Raw genomic sequence first — 16,619 nt, 5'->3', positions numbered from 1 at the left:
TCGACCTTCAAGATTATGTGATAACATTATGCAGGTTTGATTATGTTCAATACCATACATCTACCATTAAGAAAATAAAGTCTGTTCAAACTGAACTTCCCATTACTCCTTCATCATTACAAATATAGAGATTCTAATCCTAATGGATGTCAGCTTTGTAAAAAAAAACAAGTGCAAAATAGAGTTGTTAATACTAATGGATGACTCCTTGTGAAAATCAAACAAGTGCATGGGAGATCACAAGCCTTAATTAAAATGCCCTTAAACAATATTCAATTGGAAGACTTTTAATGTGATTACTGTGTTAGGATACGTTTGTGACTACAGTTACGTTTTTCATTGACTTCCAAGAAAACCAGATTGTGAGAATTCCAAACTTCTGAACATCAAGGAGTGGGTCCATTACGATGGCGGGCGGATAAAGGCTGCCCGCCACTGTAGGGGAGCCAGCGACCGACCTCCAAAGTTGCGGTGGTCCCGCCATGTAAATTAGGATGCGCCCGCCACACTGGCGGGCGCATCCTGGCCCCTTTACATTGCGGGTGGATCTGCTAGCTGCAGACCATCTCGCAAAGTAAATGGACTGTGCACGGCATTCCCTGCACTACATGGCAGGCACCACGTGGTGCATGCCACGAAGCGCATGGCATGGCAATAAGGGGGGTACCATAGGTACCCCCCATGTGCACCCCCCCACCATCCAACACCATGGGGGCCATCTACGGGCCCCCAACAGCAAAGACCGCTGGCCTTTGGAAAGGCTCATTACTGCACTCATCATAATATGGATTGCTGTGTCGCACTGACACCGCCACCATATTGTGATCTTTTTCCGCCCGGCGATCTGCGCTACATCGTAACCAGCCCCCAATTTTTGTCTGCAACAATTATGTACCATGTGTGCATTACAGGGGTGAAATGGAACACCAGAAACGTATACCCTAAGCAGAAAAGCTAGCAGCCACCACTGACAAGTATTATGAGAGTCTGGTGTCTCCACAGGACATTTATTCCTTCCTGTCTTCATTCAAATATTTACTGTGGTACATCCATTTGAGACACAAAGCCTCTTTTTTATGTTTAACCACTTTATTTTACATTCCAAGGCAGACAATCAAACAATTACACTATCAAACATGAATCTAATTAGTACTTAAGAGATTTGTCTCGTCCAAATGTTCACTCGCAATATTGAAAAGACACAACTAATCAGCCAATTAACAAATCAATCGCACCAGACAAAGAGCCTCAGATTATTTTGAGTATCTGAGGCTCATATTGAGGACATTTAACCCATCCTCGACCTTTCACGGGCTAATCAGAATTCTCTCCGGGACTGCCCAACACCAGCATCGTATGACCTAGGGGAAGGTGGGCCTCCATGATGCCTTGCATTATTGTCAAAATCTCTTGCCAGAAATCCCGTAGCCCAGAACCTGACCACCACAAATGTATTATGTCACCTCATCCCTCATAACCCTTCCAGCACAGATCAGAACTTCCATAAAGAGTTTTAGGTGAACAGGGATAAAGTATCATCAAGCTAACATTTTGTACACATTTTCTCTGTGCTAGATGCATATGGAGGACTTGGCTGCTATCACCCAAATATTTGACCAAGTTTCTGTGGGAGCTGTATATGTTGGTAGTTTATCTGTGTGAAGATGATTGATAAATGTGTATAAGTGGGATGATCCTTTTTTGTATTTTATCACAAAGCAGTAACTGAAGAGGAAATCATTCTATTAGCTTTGGCTTCAAACTGTCTCTTGCCTAGTGTAACAACTGTTTCAATCTAAAGTGTAAATCCTCTTTCCAGATGACACCTATACTCTGTGCTCACTGCCATCCTTTTCTTCTCCTGAAGGCACGTATGTTCAGGAGATTTGAAGTATTTTTTCTCTACTCAGGACTACTATGCAAAGGTGAGCATGCCCATTGCATCTTGCCGATGTCTAGGCAGCTGAGCTTCTGGTTTATCTATATGACTTCTGTAGAATTCTCGTAGCAGAAGAAGAGCATTGCGATTGAAGGCCATTTCCCATGATCGCTGCTAAGGTCCAATGTTTTCCAATTTACTACGTACTGAGATTGTTTTATAACAATTTGTGCATTAGAAATCTTACGAATTTCATATTCTTTTTCAGTATCTTCCTTAATTGGTGCAGTATTTGGAGCAAGAGGAATTCTTGCAGCATATGCTTTCCAAAGGAGACATGAGAAATAGGATGACATTTTATAGACTGAGGCAACTTTAAGTGTATCGTTACAATATGATCAGCCATAAATTGGCCAATAAAGTTAGGCTGTACCAAATAAATTTTCTACAATTGTAAGTTCTTGGTGAGCAGCCAGACTTTTTATACCCACTGTACTACATGAGTAATGGAAAACGTACAGAGGAGTTCCAGGTGACCCGGGGGATCAGGCAGGGATGCGTTCTTGCGCCTCGGTTGTTTTCCTTATATGACAATGGAGTAAATATTTTTTTGAAAAACGTGAATGTTGACACTCCAAGGGTAGGTGCACATTTCACTCCTATCTTGCTTTACGCTGATTACACGGTTCTTATCTCAAGGACGGCAAATGGCCTCCAGCAGTTGATTCATGATTTAGTAGATTTTATGGAGAATAGAGACATTAAACTAAATTTGGGGAAAACATTTTTATCCTGACTTGTATGAAAAAGAAGATACCTGGGACAAGCATCTACGCACAGTGACAAAAACTTGAAAATCTAAAAGCCTTTTCTTACTTGGGTATTACATTCTTCCACAAGGGGATTGGTCATCTCATATTGAAATCGCTAAATGTACATTTTGTATGGCTATTGCTGCAGTTTTTAGTTTCTCTAGATATTATTAAGCTGTATATAGCAATTGCTTATCAGTAGCCCTGTATGGGCCAGGGAATAGTGTAATTTGCTGCAGGTCCAAGAAAATGTGTTCCTACGGAAGCTCCTTGGTGTACCTAATTTGACTCCTTATTCTATTGTACATAAAGAGCTTGGACTAGAGTATATTGAAGACACCATTCAACTTAGTACTCTGAAGAAGTGGCAGAGTATCTGGTTATAGAAGGGTGCCAAGTTCACCTTGATGGTTAACAGAGACTGCTAGGGTCTGGAACATTTTGACAAAATCCCAGGGTTTGAATTGGAGGGATATCTGAACTTGCTAGTGCTCCATAACATCCTGAAATACGGTAAAAAAAGACATTGATTAAAACTATTCTAGTGCAGAAAAAAAAATCTCTGTAGAGGACATCAAGAAAAGGCAAAACCCACAATTCAGAGATATTGCATGAGTTATGTGTAACAGGAGACACAAGATTATTTGGTTGGGGTAAAAAAGAATTATGCTAGGTTTTTGTTGACTAGATTACGTCTAGAGTGAATCCACCACTTTATGGTCTCGCCAAAAAATGATTTGTGGCCCCGGTATTTACCTAGATGTCCATGTGATAGGAAGGCAATACAAGAGACATTACATTTCATGTTGTTCTGTAAATTTTACAGTGACATTAGAAGGCTCCTATTAAACCCTCTCTTCTCGTCTCAGGGAGTCATTTACCATCAGGCGGCACTTACTTTTTCAAAGAAACTATCAAATATTCATAAATGCTGCACGAGTCTTGCATTTTTGAAGATGGCCCTGCATAGGCGCAAACCTTTAACCCATTTAGATAATTTATGCTATGAGGAAAACTGAATGGGCCATATGGTCATGTTTTTAAACTTTGATTCTCCGTGTAAACTTTTTCCCAGACGTATTTTAACTCCTTCACTGCAGCATAATCTGCACAACAAAACTAGGAAAATGATTAAATACATCCCCAGACTGTCATTACCCCAAAATGCCCATTACCCTTTCAATTTATACCTTAATTTACAAATGCGCCAGCCCTGCATCGCCTAGTCTAAACTACCAGCCATCCAGCAAAACAAAATAAAATTAAAACAACCCAAAAAATAAAAGTAATGGTAGTGTCAGCTCTCTCTCAAACACCATTTAAAGTGCAAAAATTCCAAGGGTGCATGATGCAGCACAGATTGCAGATAATGGATGACTGATGTTTTCCCTCCAGGCTCCAAATCAAAAATGACTGAGAGCCCACAGAGGAGTCTGATACTATATGTACAGTAGCCACACTCACTAAAAAACGTCCACTGTAAAAAATAAATAAATAAAAAAGGTAGTTGCATTGGTTTGCTCGGGTAAAAAATCTATTTCAAGTTGATTATCAGTTTACTTGTTCAAATCAAGATACTAACGTTCAGCAAAGCTTTCTAGTACTATTGCAGTTATTTTTTTATTCAAGCAACCTCTCATTGACATGACTTAATGGGTTCATTTCGAGGAATTCATGTCACTTCCATAACACGAAATATCAGAAATTATGCAAGGTTATTTGAAATTAAAAGAAGGCTTAACATCTACTCTTGAAACCAAAATCACAACTTTTTACAAGATCCTGGTCACGCATGTCAATGTTTCTTCATCTGTTGGTCTTTGCTCGTTGTTTTATTATTCCAATTTATAGGTGTCTGGGTCCACTGTCCTACTATATGTATTCTTTACTAAGCCTCAATAGTCACTCCATTCACAACCTAGTCATGAGCGTTGTCCTCTGTAACTTTAACGACTGGGCTGATATCCCATTTTCACCAGTTGTTCCCAATCTTCTCCCCCATGCAGAATCTTCTAGGCATCAGCCGCTATTGACCTCTGCTCCAAAAATTGCAGGTCACAATCTGAATCCCATATGTTGCCCTCTTTGTCCAGTTAGGAAAGAGGAATGCCACAACCTTGTCACAGGTTGCAACACTCCTCTTACCTAGCTGACCACTGCTTGCTTAATTTTTTTGGTCTTATTCTCTGTAGACTCCAGGGCAGATCGGACACTTACTTCTTCAGCCATGCTTGGAGCAACTTTGATATCCCTCCTCACCCTTTTCCAAGATGCCTCCAAACAACCAAATTTCACTCGCTAAAACACATTGGTTCATAATATTTAGGACCACTATTACAATGATTCAGCATTGGGGTTGTGCCACCTTTATGACATAGCATAACAAAATCTTTGCTAAGTCATGCAAAGCAACTTTGCATGGCTTTGCTTGGTTTAATAAATACAAAGCCGTGCAACACAGCACATAGCGCTGCCTTCCATTACTCTGCATCAATTGGGTATTATAGAGGAGGATCAAAGGTGTTAACATGCCTCCATCCATGAATTGTGATGCAAACCCAGATGTACCAAGACGTATAAACCTGGGTTTATGGCAAAAAGGTACACCAACCAGGCAGGAATATCTTTATTTCTCCTTGTTACATCCTCTTTCCCGTTGTGCTACATTCTGCAGCACATAGAAAGAGGAATATGCCTCTTTGATTTCTTTTGTATGGGAAGGTGTCCCTTCCTGCGCAAAAACAATATTGCTCATAATTTAGGCACCTTGCATTATGGTGCAAGGGTGCCTGCACAGGAGGTTGGCACCACACAGTGCACCACCAAAAGGAAAGTGCAGTCACGCTCCCTATCTTTGTAATATGGGGCATTTATTCTCTCTCCCTTTCATGCAATGCAGCACAGCAAGTTGTCTTGCTGCGCTGCATTGCGTGAAATTATAGTAAATGTACTCTTGGTCTCCGTTAATGAGCATATACAAGCACCTCAGTCCTATGATGACAATGAGGGCTTCTGTCAAACCGCTAAATTCTTGGTATTCCAAACACCTCCTAGAAGAAAAGTTAAAAACCGAGCAACGTGAATAAAAATAATGGAGGTGCTCTTACTGTTTAGAGGTTACCCAGGCCTAGAATGCTCATCTCCATATTCTATACAAGTCTTATTTCAGAAGACTAAGTTGAGCCTGAACTCTTAAACTGAACAAACCATTAACTCCTCTTGCTATCTATTCAAAAGGAAGAGCTTTTTCAAAACTACCAACCTCCCTTGAGCTTTATCTCTATTTCAGGTCATTTTTGACAGTCTTGAAGCTGCTCGAACTAATACAATCTCTTATATCCTGGCTAAATTTTATCCTCAGCTTTGTTCATGCTCCTGTGTCAAGTAACTTTCTTTCTTCTGGTTAATTTTTGATCTGCCTTCATCTCTTATTCTGATACTGCTTAACTTAGGCTCCGCAGACTATCCCTGTCTGGCTTCTATTCTCAGATTTTTAGCCTAAGGTCCTGTCCCCACATTTGCAGTCTTGTGCAATGCCTCCTGCTTTGCAGTCATCCTCTTCTAAAAGCCCCTCTTTGAACCATACCAATTCCCTCAATTATATCCTGCTATCTTTATAAACTGATATAACTTCTCCCTGCCCTGGTGAAAATCGTTGAAAAAATAGTTTCCAACGCAATTAGGTCTTTTCTTTATATATATGTAAATTCACTGAAAAAACCATAGGTTTCAGGGGCGTTATAGCTAGGACATTTCACTCATGCAAAACCATTGAAATTCCCTCGTTATAGTTAGTTCAGCTAACTATAACTCGCGCGCCCGCAATCCACTGCTGATGACGTCACATATTACATCACTCATGACATGGTCAGTGACATCACTCATGACATCACTCATGACATCTCAAATGACATCACTGATGACATCATCCAGTGAATGTGTGTATTTCTGAAAAATAAATATTTTTTATATATGTATATCTAAAGGTCGATGGAAGAATAAATGGGTAAATAAGTGTCTAAATGGATTTTTTTTGTAAAATTGATTGTATAACTGACTTATTAAGTGTATCTTAGTGAATACATGTATTAGCGAGTAATGTTTAAATATTTAAATATCTGTATCAGTGTCTCACTTTGTGTATAAGTGGCTGCATGGGTTGGTGAGTAGCTACATGAGTGTGTATGTGGGTTATTAGTCGGTTTTTTGAGTATCAGTATGGATCGGTGGGGGATATTACTTAGCGCCTAGATGCATGAATGAGCGACTCACTGTTTCTATGTGTTTCTGAAGACAGCATGTGTGCAGGACTGTATGGGTGGATGAGTGTGTGTATGGGTGTGTTAGTGAGTGAATGACTGTCTCAATAGCGTCTTTATGAGTAAGTACATTTGTTTTAAACTAGTATATGTAAGTATTGATGTATATAAGTGAGTATATATGAGAGTGAGAGATTGGAAGAGTTCCTGTATAAATAAGTATGTGTTTCTATAAGTGATTGTTTAAGAGAGTAAGTATGTGTACGTTTCTGTAGAAGTAAGTGTAGTGGTGTGTGTGTATAGCTGTATATGCAAGTAAATGAATGTTTCATAGTTTATTTGCATGTGTGCTTATGTGTGTGAGTAACTCTATGTATGAGTGTAGGTGTGTAACAGGATGTATAGGTGTATGAGTACATATGATGAGTGAGTACATGTATGAGTGACTATATAAACTGTTGGTGAATGAGTGGATGTGTATGTAGATTTTGGAATTACTGAATAGGCTGTTCTAACTGGTATTGGTATCTCCATTGTTTTGAAAATTTTAGTTTCTATTTTTCAATGTGTGTATCAAAGGTTATATTAGGGTGAGGGGAGGTCTGCCACTCTTTCACAAGGATGATGTCATCAGAGATGTCATCAGTGATGTCATTTAAGATGTCATCAGTGATGTCATGAGTGATGTCACTGACCATGTCCTGAGTGATGTAATATGCGACCCGAAGCAGATTTTGCAACAGGTGAGGAGATTTAGTGGTGCCCTCTCCATTTGCCCTCTCCATTTGACCTGCAGCGCGTGCGCTCACTTTGAAGCTCCTCTTTCTAGCTGGAAACCATTTTAATCTTTTATAAAGCACTTCTGTGTAACTGAGCTGCCTGTGGCATAGTGCTGCTGCATTTTTACTTTCTTTGCTTATTTTGCTAAATTGTCTTTTAGCTCTCACCCGCACTTTAAAAGGATCTCACCCCGCATTTAGCGGGATTCAGGCCGATTTAGGGCTTTTTAGAACCGCGTCGCGGCGATTTGGCCGCCATCTTGGGCGTGGGAACTAGGAAGGTGCCGGTTTCAGGCGCCATCTTGGTCGCGGGTCCATAGGTTTACTCGTCGGACTTTCGTGCCTAATGGTGGATTTAACGCAGAACATCCAAGCGCGCAGCGGGCACGCCGGAGGCGCGCCAGAGGCAATCCCGTCTGCGCCCGTACGCGCTTGGACCGCGCCCAGCGCCAACCAGGCTGCAAAAACCACATCTGCTCCGAATGCCTATTCCAGGGAAGAGCTCATTCAGGTAGGCCAACAATCCAGCTCGCTCAGCTATTCCTCAGCGATCACCAATACTTCAATGGTGCTATCCTGTGGTCTGCTCAATGTCAGGTCCTTGTGCAAACACCATCTGGAAATATCACTCTTAATCGAAACCCAGGGTCTGGATGCGTTGTTTCTCACTGAGACCTGGACAAGACCTGACAGTGGGGTGGAGCTTGGTCTGGCCTGTCCACCTGGCTATAAGATCAGGCATAACCCTCGAGTGGGCGGTAGAGGAGGAGGTGTGGGGTTTATTTTCAGGGAGGCATTTATCCTGACAGAGTTTGAGGTCAAAGACGTACAAGGTATTGAACTGATGGGCTTCTCATTTAAAGGTCATAAGGGAGGATGTATGATGTTACAACGCATACTTTTACAACGCCTACCTTTACAACGCATTTTTTACACCGCAACATCCATTACAACGCACACCATTACAACGCATGCCATTACAACGAATTCTTTGAAACTACCTTTACAACGCATTCCACTACAACGCATACTACATTTACAACGCAAACCATTACAACGCATTACATTGCATTGCATGTAAGGTAAGTGTTGGATAGTGTAGGGGTTAAAATTACTATTCTAACTCCAGGGGGTGCAACAGTAGGGTAAGTGTTGGATAGTGTAGGGGTAAAAATTACTATTCTAACTCCAGGGGGTGCAACAGTAGGGTAAGTGTTGGATAGTGTAAGGGTACTATGTGTTGTAATGCTATGCATTGTAATGGTATGCGTTGTAATGACTGCGTTGTAATGGCATGCGTTGTAGTGGTGTGCGTTGTAGTGTCATGCGTTGTAATGACTGCGTTGTAAATGCATGCGTTGTAATGGATGTTGCGTTGGAAAAGTTTTGTTGTAATGGTAGTGCATTGTAAAAGTTGCGTTGTAAAGGTTGTATACCATAAGGGAGCCCTGTATTCCGGCCTGCTCTGTTATAGACCTCCTGGTAGTGCCATGACAGTTTCACACGACTTGGTGGATCTTATCTATGATCTCTCAAATACTCATGCCAGGCTTATGATTCTAGGTGACTTCAATCTTTGGTCTAATGGCCCCCTGGACTCTGCCTATAAAGAACTATGCCAGGCCTGCAGTAACATCCACCTCCAGCAGCTGGTGCTTTCCCAAACTCATTTGATGGGTCATATCCTTGATCTGGTCTTTGCAGAGGATACCTGGGTCAAGATTAAGGATATAACCGTACAATGCTGGACTGACCATGCCTGTATCCAATTTTCACTGCAACTCCCTAATGTCTCCCTTGTGGATAATAGCACAGGTAACACTAAATTTAGTAGGCAGTGGTCTAAATTTCTGAAATGTTCCACACTACCTACTTTGCTACCTTGTGGCCTCACCCTGGAGAAAGGAGTGGAGGAGAATTATCAGAGCCTCTGCAAACGGATTATTGAATCCTTAGATAAAGCAATTCCTCTAAGGAAAGTGAAGGATAGGCCCAAGCATGCTGCTCCCTGGTACTCCAATGAACTCTACCAGCTGAAACTGCGCTGTAGGCAAGCTGAGAGAACTTGGAGGAAGCAATATCTCGAGCCAGATAAAATCCTTTTTAAGCAGCTGCTCCTGGGTTATAAAGCGCAGATAAAAAGCGCCAAAGCCAAGTACTTAGAGGTTACGCTAGCACACGCGGCCAATAAGTCACAAACCCTGTTTAAAATTGTTAACAATCTTTCCAACCCTGCATGTGCCATCAATAGCATTCCTGTTTCGCAGGCACTGTGTGATTCCTTGGCCTCTACTTTTGAGGACAAGATCACCGCCATTTTGAGTGGTCTCTCTGCTTCAAGTACTTTCAACATCCAGCCTACTATTGAATCATTACCTATTCAGACCCCAGTTGACACAAGGGAGGTTACTGCGCACTCGGTGCTGTCTAGCTTTACTCTTCCATCTTATGAGGATTTCTGGACTTTGGCCAACAGTGTCTCATCGCGCTCTCCATTGGACCCGCTGCCACATAAGTTTTGGAAGCTGTTCCAAGCAGAGCTTTTTCCTCCCTTATATTCAATATGCTGTCAGTCTCTTAGCACTGCCACGGTTCCTGACAGCTGGAAATTGGCGGTGGTATCGCCTTTATTGAAGAAAGCCACACTAGACCCCCTTTGTCCTGCAAACTATAGGCCCATTTCTTTACTGCCCTTTCCAATTAAAATCTTGGAAAAATATGTCACAAGGGGGCCGATGTAGGTAATCCCAGATTACCGATTCTTAAATACCGAATCATACCGATTCGGTATTTAAGAATTGGCAATCGGGATGTAGGTATTTTTACCGATTCAATTACCGAATCGGTAAAAATCGGTAATTACCGAATCGGTATTTACAGATTCGGTAATTGCCATTGAATCCTATGGGCCGTGAGACCCATTGGAATAAATGGCAATTACCGAATCGGTAAATACCGATTCGGTAATTGGGGGAAACATTGAAGGGTGGCAGGGTGTCACTTTGACACCCTGTTGCACCCCTCAATTGTGCATGGGTGCACATGTTGCAGACATACATGACCTTAGGGCATGTATGTCTGCAACATGGCACTGTTTAAAAAGCAAAAGAAATGCTTTTTAAAGGGTTTTCATTATTTACCACCAACTTCTAGTTGGTGGTAAATAACGAATTCTTAGACCCCTGTAGCACTGATTGCAGTGCTACCTACATGTCAAAATACAGAATCAGTAATTTTACCGATTCGGTATTTTACAGAATCGGTAAAATTACCGATTCTGTATCTTAACATGCCCCTACATCTCTATCTTCAAATACCGGTCGGTAACGGCCGAAATCGGCCGTTACCGACCGGTATTTGGCGACCTACATCGGGCCCTTAGTCTCTATCAGGTTTTATAGAGGCGAATGCCTGTTTAGATGTAGCCCAGTTTGGCTTCCGGCCAGCTCATGGCATGGAATCTGCACTGGTGGTTGTTTTGGATGATCTTCGCTCGCATGTCGACAGTGGCCGAGCAGCATTTTTGGTGCTGCTCGACATGTCGGCCGCGTTCGACACTGTGAACCACGCTACCCTAATCAGAAGACTGGAAGACTATGGGGTGGTCGGCTTGGCCCGGGATTGGCTAGCCTCCTACCTCCACAATAGACATCAAGTGGTGACTCTGCCTCCTTTTAGATCTGACACCAGAATGGTAGGGCAAGGCGTACCCCAGGGGTCAGCGATCAGCCCCATTTTATTTAACCTTTACCTCTGCCCCCTGATCAGGCTGATTAAATCCTTTGGCATTACTGTAGTAAACTACGCTGATGACACACAACTTATCTTCTCCTTTGAAGGTAAGGATGCTGTCTCTATACAGACCTTTCACCGTTGTATGCTAGCCACTGTGGACTGGTTGAGACAAAATTCCCTCCAGTTCAATGGATCAAAGACAGAGGTGTTGCATTGCTCATTGGATAAAATTCCTCGCCCTCTACCTGTTGACTTCTGGCCTCCCATAACCTCGGTCATTGTGGAATCAGCGGATGCTGCCCGCAATCTGGGTGTTATTTTTGGCCCACATCTACAGTTGGATGCCTTTGTGAATAAGACCATTGGCACCTGTATGATGCTACTACGAATGTTGCGTAAGATCCTCCCCATGTTACCTGCAGCGGCCAGACCTGAGGTAGTGCGTAGTATGATACTCAGCAGACTTGATTATTGCAATGCACTGCTTCTAGGTGGCCCTAGTTCCCTGATTAGACAATTACAGCGGATCCAGAATATGGCAGCCAAGTTGGCCCTTTCACGGGTGCGTTCAGCTTCGTCATCCTTGGCACTAAGAGACCTTCACTGGCTGCCTATACATCAACGGATCTGCTTCAAGGCATCTTGCATTGTCTTCAGGGCACTTCATAGGTTGGGGCCCAGGGCACTCCAGGCTCAATTTAAATGGTACTCGGCAGCTAGACTCCTACACTCCTCTTCTGCTTATTTGGTGGCAGTTCCCCGAATCCTGAGGACACGGATGGGTGGCCGTTCCTTCAGTTTCACTGCTGCTAAACTCTGGAATTCCCTTCCACTCTCTTTAAGGAGTGTGAACGAACTGTCTCTCTACAAAAAGGGGCTGAAATCCCATCTCTTTCCTAGGGCTGTGTAATCCCTCTCTGCTTGTGATGTATGCTGAGTCCAAGCGCCAGGATACCCTTTGGGTGACAGTACACGCTATATAAGTATGTTTTACATTACATTACATTTGTTCCATGGTAGGGGGAGTTGATTAGATCCTCTATCGTACGCAGGTTGGAGTTGACGCCCGTATTTTTTTAATGTTTCCCGTGCAGTTGTTTGAACCTGGGATTGGTTTCCTTCACTAAAAGCGACATGTGAGAGTGGTCCACACAGACGTACCTCGCCATTTGTAAGTTACGATGCCCCGTACATGGGGTTCCCTTTGGTGTATGATTTGTTTGTTATATACATTAGAGGTGTCTTTAGTGCACCTTTTCATTGCTTCCCCTGTAGAATTGCTCCTTTGTGCGAGAACTTTTGAAGGGTGCGGCCAGATTGGATCTACCTCTGTAAGTTACCCTTTGTGAGCTCTCCTCTTCCACACTACATGCCACCTACTCTTTAAGGCGGTTTAGTACTTTTCACCCTGTTTCCTCATTTGTTCTTTTTCAGTTCAGTAATTGCATTGCTTCGTGGTGATTACTGGATACTCGGGACCTAATGTGTGACCCCGGTTGACTAAATGTACCCTTACCAGAGTTATAGTACACAACAGTTTCTTTATACTTATCCCTTGTTGATTTGTTATCTTGGAGAGGTGGAGGGTCTGTGACTTTTTTTCATTGGTTGGCTTCTCTTTTGGCACGTTTTGGTCACCTGAACGGCTACATTATTTTTCACATAATATTTGTTTCTCTGCTGGTGACGGAGCTGGTATCTGGTGAATGAGGGCACAGAGAATATGACAGATTGCTAGAAGATGGTATACATTTTGTTGTATGTATTTTTTTAGGTTCTCTTATCACCCTGTCCTGAGGGGGCCAGAGTTGTTAGAAGGCCGAAACGCGACCGCGTCCACACTTAAAAGAGGAGTCTGATTTAACCTTGAAATTAAAGTGGAATTATACCTCTTGATACATTCCTTATATTTAGGTTCTATATCTTCCGTTTTGAACCAATTGTGTCTGACTACCTCGGAGTGTACTTCCTAGAACTAATAGGAGGACACCTAGCTTTTGCTTTAATATTTTTTTCTGGGTGAAGATGGATTTGCTTGTGATTATGTACTGCCTGTATTAATTTTGTGTATTTTGTCCTTTATTGTTGTATATAGTTGTGTACATATGTATCTATATTTGTGTATAATGTACATTTTAAATCAACTGAAACTATTGAATAATGATTTCGTGTGATTATGACAATTAAAATGTGTAATCACGTTTTCCATTAGTCGTGATGGTATGTTCGTTTATAAAATAGTAGGTCAGTGGACCAGTGCCCCCAGTATAGGAGAATTAGCAGTACCCTATTAGTTAATCATTCAGATATCTATTCCTCCTTTCCCATTTTCCTAGTTTGCTTGTAATATGTGACGTCATCAGCAGTGGATTGCGGGCGCGCGAGTTATAGTTAGCTGAACTAACTATAACGGGGGAATTTCAATGGTTTTTTATGAGTGAAATGTCCAGCTAACTATAATGCCCCTGAAACCTATGGTTTTTTCAGTGAATTTCTAAGGCTTTTTAAATGCTTATTCCTAACTATAACGTGCCTGAAACCTTTGGTTTTTTCAGTGAATTTCAAAGGTTTTTTAAATGCTAATTCCTAACTATAACTTGTCTGATTTTTTCAGTGAATTTCAAAGGTTTTGTAAATGACAATTTTTAAATGTATTAATTGTTATACTGATTTTCTACATTTTTTCTACAATTTATTTTTAGATATTTTATTTTTTTAAATTACATTATAATTACATTATACATTACATTACAAAATAGCCTTTGATTCTGTGCCACGAAATGTATTATGGTCGAAGTTAATCAATTAGGGCATTTCTAACACTTTATCAAAAATTATCAAACTATTATACTTTAATACATGGGTACAGATCAAAGTCGGTGACGGCAGACACACTACTCGTCGCCTTGAGACTAAAATTGGCTTGAAACAAGGCTGTGTCTTGGCACCTTTCCTTTTTAATCGTTTTATGTCTGATATCCCAGCACATTTCGAACATGTTAATGCCCACTCCCCTGCTATTATGGGCAAAGAGATTAAATATCTACAATATGCTGACAACACAAATCTGTTATAGGATTAAAGAGATTAATAGATTCTTTTATTCAATATGTTACCCAAAATGGTCTAAAAATAAATACAAAAAAGACAAAAATAATGACAATGGGAAAAAGTAAATCAGGATTAAAAGAATGGAACATCAATGGTCTGGTCATTGAATGTGTAAAATCGTACAAATACTTGGGAATCACATTTGACGATAGTATGTAATTTAGGAAGCACTTTAATAACCTTGAAGCTAAGGGAACATCACTATCATTTTCTTTTAGGAAATTGAGAGATAAGCTAATATGGCCAAATAATGACCTTCTGCTGAAAGTTATGAAAGCAAAGTTAATTCCGTCCTTGGATTATGGTTCCATTATTTTTCGGGGCAAAGACGCAAAAATTCTTGATGACATTGAAATAAGGACATATAAATCAGTTTTTAGGATTCCTAGATAAATTAGCCGTGCCAATATAAGACTAGAATTTGGTCTAAAAAACAAATACTGGCCCGACAGTCTACATTTTTAAAGACTTTATTGTCATTGTCACATGCAGAAGAAGGTTCTCTTGCAAATCAGTGCTGGCACGAGATGATGAGAAGTAAATATGCGAAGAGTTGGAAAACATACTTAAATGAGTGTCTCCATAATTTTGATTGCCCATATTTAGAAGATGAAGCTAGGAGTAAAGCGGATTATGAAAAATCAATCAACCAACCACCTACCCTACTGTCAATTATAATAGATAAAGATGAACTAAGGGGAAAAAAACACCTATGGTCAATTGTTAACTACTTTGGTAAAGGGATTCCTCGACCTTATTTGTTTTTTCATTTAAAACCCTTGATTAAGAATACATTTATGCTAATACGGTTTGGGAGATATCCAACTAAAGATGGAATACCAAAATGGGAAAACAAGTGGCCTTCCAACCTATGTAGGTTATGTGGTTTTTATGAGGAAACCTTAGTGCATATAGTAACTTCATGCCCAGATTTGTTAGAAGAGCGGAAGACTATCTTAAAGTCTATTTTTAATGAATTGGGAGTAAGATCTTGTAGAAACGCTATCATTTTATGTTTAAATGGAGCCAATACCTGCCTTATTTCCCAATTTGTTAAGTTTATCTTTTTAGCTGAAAAGAAACTTTGTAATATAGACAATTTAAGTGAAGATATAGATGCTACGAAAGTTATTTAAAAAGCTGCAATGATTTTTCTTGGGTTATGGATTGTCTTTAGACCACAGTTGTTAGGGTTTGATAGCCCAAGTGCGGTTTCAATATTGCTATCAAATGTTTTTGGGGATAGTGTGGGCATTTTGAAGTCCGGCTAAAGTCTGATACAACAAATACACTTTATTGCTAATGCCGCTTCTAACGCCATTTTACTATGGTTGGTTGTTTCTCATGTTTTTTATTCTAAAATGTACTTGGTATACTGACAACTTTAGCTGCTAGCACAAGGCACCTTAGTTCTGCTGCTAAAAGTTTATTGGTTCAATTGCACTTTATTGTCAAATCAGTTTTAAATGTAGCCCTTTGTGCCTTTTGTATTTTCGTATGTTTTATTGTTTTAAAGTATTGTATATTGATAACGATAGCTGCTTGCACAATGCACTTTACTTTTGTAATCTGATAATTTTCAAATAGTTAAACAAACTATGTAAGGGCTTAGCTGTAGATTCTGGCTTGGTTATAGATGTACACTGCACCAACATATTTTTAATTTAATTCTGTTTTAGACATGTACTTTGCTGATTGTAATGATTTTAAGTAATCAACAAATAAATATTTACTACTACATTACAAAATATACTTTCTCAGAATTAATTACTTTAGTTTAACTACTTTGCAAATAGGCAATAGTCTTCTAGGTACAGTAGTTACAGTTGTTGTAATGCGCAACACAATTTCAGACACAATGCAACATTGAGGTCAATGTGAATTTCTAGTTAAATGCAATTAGTTACTTTTTGGATTACTTTTCTAACCACAGGACTGGATCCTAGATTCAGTCCTGGAACATCTCCTGTAAACATTTGAGTAAAAGCGTTTTGGTTACAGTAGTGATTTTTTAAGGAATAATATTGTATTTTAAAAGTTGACA

Source organism: Lissotriton helveticus, chromosome 2_1, assembly GCF_964261635.1.
Source record: "Lissotriton helveticus chromosome 2_1, aLisHel1.1, whole genome shotgun sequence".
Classification (NCBI taxonomy): Eukaryota; Metazoa; Chordata; class Amphibia; order Caudata; family Salamandridae; genus Lissotriton; species Lissotriton helveticus.
This window is presented reverse-complemented; position numbering follows the sequence as displayed.